The sequence below is a fragment of the Vicugna pacos genome, unplaced genomic scaffold, assembly GCF_048564905.1.
Source record: "Vicugna pacos unplaced genomic scaffold, VicPac4 scaffold_113, whole genome shotgun sequence".
NCBI lineage: Eukaryota > Metazoa > Chordata > Mammalia > Artiodactyla > Camelidae > Vicugna > Vicugna pacos.
The window spans coordinates 135,245-143,461 of record NW_027328793.1 but is presented as its reverse complement, the minus strand read 5'-3'; the positions used below and the strand labels follow the sequence as shown (position 1 = coordinate 143,461).

At 51.9% G+C, this 8,217-nt stretch overlaps 2 long non-coding RNA genes across 2 annotated transcripts; both read left to right on the top strand.

Moving 5' to 3' along the window:
• Positions 1–1,291: 1,291 nt before the first annotated feature.
• On the top strand, positions 1,292–2,602 carry LOC140694953 (uncharacterized). Its single transcript, XR_012070608.1, has 2 exons — positions 1,292–1,487; positions 1,860–2,602. It is a non-coding gene; the product is annotated as an uncharacterized lncRNA (long non-coding RNA).
• A 2,508-nt stretch (positions 2,603–5,110) lies between these two features.
• On the top strand, positions 5,111–7,074 carry LOC140694944 (uncharacterized). The gene is made up of 2 exons (XR_012070598.1): positions 5,111–5,343; positions 6,247–7,074. It is a non-coding gene; the product is annotated as an uncharacterized lncRNA (long non-coding RNA).
• The last annotated feature ends 1,143 nt before the right edge of the window (positions 7,075–8,217 follow it).

Sequence of the window (8,217 nt, the reverse complement as noted above, 5' to 3'; positions counted from 1 at the left end):
TCTGGAGGCCGGAAAGTCCACGGTCAAGGTGTGGGCAGATTTGGTTTCTTCTGAGGCCTCTCTCCTTGCCTTGTGGATGGCTGTCTTCTCCCTGTGTTCCCAAGATCTTCCCTCTGTGCTCGATAAATGTTTGTTGAGCTTTTGTTAAATACCTGAGCAGGACCCTTAGGCCTTTTTGTGCTGTGAGATTTGGAGCCCATGGGTTGGAGCAGGGGTGATCTCTCCATCACACTGACCCCCATTTCCAGATGTGTCACTAATCTGTTCTTAAGTTTGGGAGGGGGTTGGCACAAGGAGTTTGGAAACACTGGGAGAATAAGAACCATGCTGTAGTCCTAACCTTAAGAGTCAAATCAGACAGCCACGATCCCACTTAAATGGGCTGTGGTCAGTGTTGGGTTCATTTCTCACCTCCTCTTAAACTCCTGATTTTCTTTCTTTCACTTCCAGGAGAAAAAGACGTGATCGTTTTAGGGGACTTCGGCCAGGGGCCAGACAGCACTGACTATGATATTCTGAGGAAAGAAGAATTCTGCCCCCTGATCCCCGCACGCAACTTCACCAACATCAGCACCAAGAATCCTCAAGGTTCAAAGACTCTGGACAACATCTGGATCAGTAAAACCTTGAAGAAGGTTTTCACAGGTAAACACAAGTCACTCGTCCTTCCTCCTGCTCCGAAATGGAGTAGAATGCACCTGTCTGAGCTGACAGTTCCGGATCACTTGGTTTGAGCAAGAGCCAGGAGTTGCCTTCCCAGGCATTTACTGGGTTATCATTTAGGTGACTGTGTCATTATCATTCAAATAGAGTCACATTTAAGAGTGAAGGGGTGTGAAAAATAATTAAAAGGCATTCACTGATGTACCACAGGGGCAACGCCAGTGTATCCTGGGCAGCATCCCCAGATTCCAAGATGAGCTGATAATGTAGCCTAATTTTAAGGACACTTAGTCATTCAGCAAACACCTCTCCAGACCTATCATGTTCAGCCGCTGTGTTGTGGCCTGAGGTTTACTGACTCACCGTCCATGCCCTGAGGAGCAGTGGTTAGGGGTGAGCTGACAGGATGGGAGAAGTGCTTTAAACAGGACTCCTCCAGGACCAGGGTGTGGTGGGTGATCTCAGTGCTGAAAAGCAGTCCCCCCCCATAGCAGTCACTTGCTGAGCAGACTTTGGATCAGAAAACAGAAATATAGTCGCAATGGTAGGGTCTTTTGATGAAAGACAAGAACAGTTGTTCTCAGTCCTGCCTGGAAGCTTCACTAATGCCAATGGATGCAGAGTATACTTCAGCGAGACATTTAAGAATGTTTTAAGTACTAATGCTGGGGTCCCACTGTGAGACCCCGACATGCAGCTGAGACTTAGATCCTCAAGACTAGAATTTCCCATCCTGGGCACCGGTTTCCTGTTGGACTGTGTCATGGGAGGATCCAGAGGATGAAGAAAGTGGGTCTCAAGAGGAGTGACAGTCATCAAACTAGGTGAGATGCAGTTTGTAAGAATGGCCTGCTGGCAAGACAGAGACTGGGGCTGCAAGGAGGCGCTAGCGGAAGGCAGTGCTCTCACCACGGGAGCTGGGGAGCCTGAGAACACTGGGCTGTAGGGAAGTTAGAAATCATTTCGTCTGCCCCCTTGCTGTTAAGCTTTTTAGGGGTAGTTTCAGTGCTTACCGTGGTAAACCCTCACTTGCTGAGAAAATCAAATGGGCTGAGACAGCGCATTTGCACAGACAAGCCAGGCTGAGTCTCATCAGGGAGCCCAGGTGTGCAGCCACTTGCCAGCCTGCGACACCCCGCCCTCACATCCCCCATCCCCTATATCCTGACCTCTGGTTTCTTTTCCCTCTGCCTCAGGTCACTGGGCTGTCGTGAGAGAGGGCCTCACGAACCCTTGGATTCCAGATGACTGGTCCTGGGGCGGAGTGGCTTCCGAACACTGCCCCGTGCTGGCGGAGTTTTACACGGAGAAGGACTGGAACAGGAAGGAAGGCGCCCGGAACAGCAGCGGGGTCACCCTGGAGCGAAGTGAAGCCAACATTAAGCACGAGCAGTGATGACAATGAACCGGGTTTCCACCCTTGGACCCCGGAGGCCAGGAGCTCCCCCTCCCCGGTGAAGATGCAGAGCGCCAGGAACTGTCTTTTCATCTTCATTCTGACCACGTCCGCGCCCGGGCCTGGACCCGCTTGCCGTCTTGGCGGATGTGTTTGGACCTCTGGCAGGGGCGGGAGCACGCTGGGCCCTTGAAGTGCTGGATGGTCAGATCAGAAGCCCAGCAGAGAACGGAAATGTGTGCCATCTGCGGTTGCCGCCAATCTCAGCCCACCGGCTGGCCACGCCCGCTGCCTGGACCGCTGCCTGGACCGCAGCCCGGAGAGGAGCAGCTGCGGCGGCCGAGCAGCAGGGAGTGGGAGATGCCGGGCCGCCGGGACCTGCCCGAGGGCTGCCGGGAGCTCTCCTCTCTGCCCACCAGTCTGCGATGTTCTGGCTGCAGATCACATAAAGCTTTTAACTTGAGCAGTCTTCTCAAACATTTTGAGTGGTGGCTTTTAGTTTTGTTTTGAAAAAATAAACAGAGATGAACCAGCCTGGCTGCAGTGAGAGCCCGGGGACAGTTCCCCTGCCGTGTGTGTTTTGTGCTCCCTTTGGATGCCCCTGGTGGGCTGTGGCCTGAGGGGTCCCGAACACAGTGCAACCCCCCAACCTCAGTCCCCAGGAGCCTGCTTCCTTTTCATCCCCGCCTGAGACCTTGCACAGGTGTCTGTCACAGCCGCGTAGACCCCCTGAGACCTCTGTGTAATCTCAAATCATCTCCTGCCTCCCAGAGCGCGCATCTTCTGACTTTTGGTCAGACCGTCTGTTATGTGTGTTATTACATTTGTGCCTCCAGATCCAGTGCAGGTTCCCTTGTGCTGGGGGACAATTCCATCAGAACGATGTCCTTTACTCTTTCCCTCCCTCCGTCCCTCCCCACTCCACCCCCTTTCCGTGTCCCCGCCCTCCCAGCCTCTAGCCCAGAGCCTCCCTCTGCTGCTTCTGAGGAATAGCTGTTGATTCTGGACCCACAGGGAGCCTGGGAACACTGGGGGAGGGAGGGTCCTTCTTTGTCGGTGGGTGTTGGGGGCCGGGAGCACGTGTTAACTGCCACCAGGCACCCTTCCCTTCCTTGCGTTGGGTTCTCACTGAGGTCCCTGTGAGACCAAGATGATGATGCCCATTTCACAGCCGAGGAAACTGAGGCTGAGGGAGCTTCACATGAAGGTCACTCAACTAGTAAGTAAATAGACAAGATCCACGCTCAGTCCAAAGCGCATGCCTATGGGTCAACCCTGTGCTGCCAGAAGTAGTGTGTCAGAGAGAATCAACACAGAGAGTGAACATGTGAGCCGTGACCCGGCTCCTTGCAGTTTACCACGGACTCTGAGGGCTTAGCCCTCCTCCAGCACTGAACACGGCATGGACCACCAGCATCACGCTGTGGGAACCCAGGGACGTGATGGCCTGTTTTCCACCAAAGGCCACCTTTGGGGCCACCTGGCTCCAAGGAGCACCACTGGTCATTGGCATAAGAAGGAAGTCCTTTCTGGGGGCTCCAGGTGTACCTGGGTGTCAGCCACGCCCACTCTGAGGGAGTGTCTCTCCAGTGGGAGGGTGAGTGGCACCTGGAGGCACTGAACCTGTGAGGGCTGAGCCTTGACCCAAAGCAGCTGAGTTAGAGTGAAAAGTCATGGCAGGTTGGAAAGGGTGCTTCCCTGCTGAGCTGACTCATCTAAAGCTAAAACCTCCACCTGCATTCAGCAGCCAGCTGCCTCGAGTCCTTGCAGCCAGATTTCTGCCCCAAAACTGGGGGAAGAAAAGGCTCCTCAACTGTGAAGAGGTAAAAGAAATTCAGTTGAATGACCTCTGGCTCATTTGGTTTGAGCCAGAGGCTGGGGAGCTGCATTACAGTGGCCACACCTCACAGGCAGGGTGGGCTCGGCCTCTTTGCTTCTGACATCCAGGGCCGGCTCGGGGAGCCTGGCCACAAGGGGCCGCTGGTCTTGCTCTGGGCCCAGCCCTCTTGAGTTTTCTTTTTGGATCTTTTGTTTGTGTTTTGTTTTGTTTTGTTGTCATTGTCTTTAATTAATAGACTTTATTTTTAAGAGTAGTTTTAGGTTTATGGAAAACTTGAGCAGAAAGTAGCCCCCCAAGCCCTGTACAGTTTCCCCTATTACTAATGTCTTGCATTAATGTGATACATGTGTTAACCGTTGATGAATTAATATCGGTATATTATTAACGAAGCCTGTAGTTTACACGAGGGCTCGCTCTTTGTACTCCATGTGGGTTCTGACAGAAGCATGTTGACATCCGTCCACCTTACAGAGCATGCAGAATAGTTTCTCTGATCTAAAAATCCCCTGTGTTCCACCTGTTCATCTCTCCCCCTCCCCCGGCAACCAGTGATCTTTCTACGTCTCCCTAATTTTGCCTTTTCCAGAATGTCATGTAGTTGGAAGCATACATACGTAGCCTTTTCAGACGCTTTTTCACGTAACAACCTCCCTTTAAGTTGCTTTTGTGTCTTTCCAGGACCTGAGAGCTCACTTCTTGTTATTGCTGAATAATGTTCCATTGTATGGAATTTTTCTGCTTGGCCTTCAGATTGTTTCTAAGCCCCTGCCCTTCTCCAGAGTTTTCTACCACTTCCTCTCCCCAAATACAGCATCTCTCTCCGATTCTACCCTCCCCATTCTTTCCTTCCTTCTCCTGCTGTCAGGATTGTCCAGGAAGAGGCCCAACTGTGGAACCACTTTGTCAGAGAAGCCAAGGCGTGTCCCCTGATGCTGAGCTGGGTTTCTGGAAGGAGGTGGGGCATGGGGAATTAAGTGCTAGGGAAGCCTTGAGAGCCCCCAGCTGCCCCTTTCCCCCTGCCCCAATGGAACCTTTGTCTCCTGCGCGCTGCCCCGCAGGAGACCCTGTGATGGGAGAGCCCAGCCCTTTATGCAGGAGCCCATCAGAGGCCCGCAGCCATGTAGCTCAGTCCTGCTGCCCCAGCCCTGCCCTGTAACAGACTTAGCCCTCCTGAGCCTCAAATAACGGGGTCCATGCTGTGACTCCCTCACAGCTGCTCTGGGGATGTCAGGGGGAGCAAAACAAGTGGGGTCCTTGGTAGAGGGCTGCGTTCTGCCAAAGCCAGAGGGATGTCACTGTCTTCTTTGTGTTTCTCTGGGCCTGATGGTTGGAGTTCTCCTCCAGTGCAGATACCTCGTCCCACTCGAGAGCCCAGACACCTGGGCTGTCAGAGTCTGTGTCGTCACCCAGCCTGGCTGACGTCCCCGCCACCTGTGGATGGGAGGTAAGTGCACCTCACCTGAGGCCACCACGGAGTTTGCTTTCGGAGCAAAGGAATTAATGGCTGCAACACCACTCACTCATCTTACACTGGCTCCCATTCTCACATGATCCTTGTCCTCTCTTCATAGCTCCTTTAAGCACTTTACACTTTTTTTGCATTTGAACTATAGTTTATTTACAATGTTGTGTTAGTTTCAAGTGTATAGCAAAGTGATTCAGTTATGTGTATATATACATTTTTTTCAGATTCTTTTCCAGTATAGGTTATTACAAGCTATAGTTCCCTGTAAGCACTTTATATTTTGAAGTGCTTTATTCCTCAGAAGAGTCCAGTAAAGTTGGTACTGTTATCGGTCATGGATTCCTTTTACAGATGAGGAAACTGAGGCACGGAGGAGGTAAGAGTCGAGGGCCATCAACCAGGAGTGGCAAAGCTGATGGGAGCCAGGCCATCCAGTGCCCACATCCCACGATTGCCACCACGCTCGGTTTTGGAGTCTGCTCACTGCTTCCGCTAAGCCTGAGCTGGACGCAGACAGTGCAGATGCAGAGTAGGGGCACAAATCACCCGAGGACCCCAGGAGTGAGGTCACTGCTCTGTGGCCACAAGCCCAGGGTTTGGAGCCAGCGGACCCGGCCACTGAGTCCCGGCTTTGCCATGTCCGAGCAGCTGGCCCTGCACACTCTGCTTGTCTGGCTGAGTCTCAGTTTTCTCCTCTGTTAAATAAAGATAGAAGCCCCCAGGGTTGTAAATAGTTAAAATCATCTATAAAGTTCTTAGCGCACTGTCTGAGCATAGGGCGCAACTCCAGGGAGAGCTCTGGTCACATGGTGTGAACTCAATCAGCAGCAGAATTTTAAAATTATGTTAAATGATTTATTGTGGTTTATATTTTATTCCTAGATTCTGTCTGTTCTGCTCAACTGGAATATGAGCTTTGTGGCTTCCCAACAGTCTGTGATCCTCAACTGAACACTGGTCTAGCTGGGCCCTTGGAAATCAGGACCACCACCCAGGAAAGACTGTCACAAGGACACATTTCACTGAAAAAGACCCGAAGTCTTGGTCAGGGTCCAAGACTGCCTGCCCCTCGCAGCTGCCCCTGGTGGAGAAACTAGGTAGCACACTCCGTGCATCATCTCCCAGGGATGACACCTGGGACTTGTTTTGTTTGAGTTGACAGGTGGTAGCAGACGGACTCCAGGCTCTCGGAAGGAATGGACGTAGCATCTTACGTGGCATCACCGCTGGGCTAACGATGGGGACATTTAACCTTTGAAAGTCTCCCTTCCCAGCCGTGCGGAGTGATGGAGCCTTTCCCCAGCAAAGAGCCAGGCTAGGGAAGTAGCTGCCAGCTCCCGCCTCCGAGGCGCTTCCCCACCCGCCCGTGCGCCTTTAGCCCAGAGGCAGGATTTTCATCAAACTTACAGAATTAAAAGCTCAAGTTTTCTAGAAGCTTTAAGATGAATAATCGGATAGTCTACCTCTTCCCCTCCCCGCTGAGCAGTAAATATAAGAGGATTGAGTAGAGCTTAAAATCTAAAGGATACTTAAATTTACAAATTGTGGATAGTTGTTGAAGCTGGGTGGTGGGAACACAGGGGTCCATTTACTCTTCTTTCTACTTTTGTGTGTTTGAAACTTTTGTGTGTAATCACAATGAAATAAATGCATAAATAATCAAAAGCCCAAGCAAAATAAATAAATAAATAAAAGACATTACAACACTCAGCTGTCCGACTCCAAAGGCCTTCTTTTAAAAGTTCTTCAGGGGAGAGGTTCATAATTGAGAGCAAACACAGAAAAACTTGTATGGCAGAGATATAAAGCGCTGTGTCATTAGAGGAAGAGAGTATGTTTTCACCTGGAGGCAAATCTGAGGTCTTCCTGGGGGCGGTGTCCCTAAGCTTAATCTTGAATGGGCAGGACTGGGGGTGCAGGGGGTGAGCAGGAGATGGCATTCAGGGCAGGGGGTACTGAGGGCAAGGGTGCGGAGGAGGGAAGGGTTCCGTATAGGTCACTCTGGCAAGAGTTTATGATGTGTTGAGAGAAGAAGACCAAACAGAGCCAGAGGCCAGATTTTAAAAGTCAGTGGGCTAAGGAGCTGGGAGGCTGTTCCGCAGGATTTGTGCAAAGCAGAGGCTGCAGCAGCAGTGCACAGGGAGTCTGGCGAGGAAAGTGCAGGTCATCACACTGGTCCTGGAGGAAGCAATGAAGCCAGGAGCGGAGCAGTGGTGGGCATGGAGGGGCGGGGACCAGAGGTGGGCTCTAGGGGGCAATGTTAAGTGGTAGGAGGGCATGAGTTCCAGTCCTGTCTTTGCCCTGACCAGCTGAGGGCAACCACTGGAGTACATGGCTGGACCCTAATGAGCTCCGTGGAGCTAGAGCCACATCTGTCTGGGGTAATCCTTGAGCTGACTTCACCATTTCAGGGATATCGTGAGGCAGAACTGAGGTCGGGTTTTAAGGCACCACATGTGAAGCCTGGAGCACAGCAGTGCTGGCACAGAGCAGAGCCAGTGCCTGTGGGCAGATTCAGTTGAGCTCCGGTGGCTGTAAGACAAGGTCTAGGTCATTGGAACTGCGCAGGGAAAGCTGCCCTTCCAGAGGCTTCTATGCCTGGGCTCCTGTGCTCCCATCAAGGCCAGGACACCCCTCCACGAGGACACACATTGTCTCAGGATGCCTTGGTTTCAGGCCTGACTACAAGGCCAGACTGTTCTCATCTAGAGAAGCTGGAGAATTCTGGCCCACTCTTGAAGATAATGATCATGATCATCACAATGACTCGGATGGTTTGTCGAGGGCAGGGGTCCTGTTACCCAGTATAATGGATTGAATTATGTTCCCCCCCAAAATGTGTTGAAGTCCTAA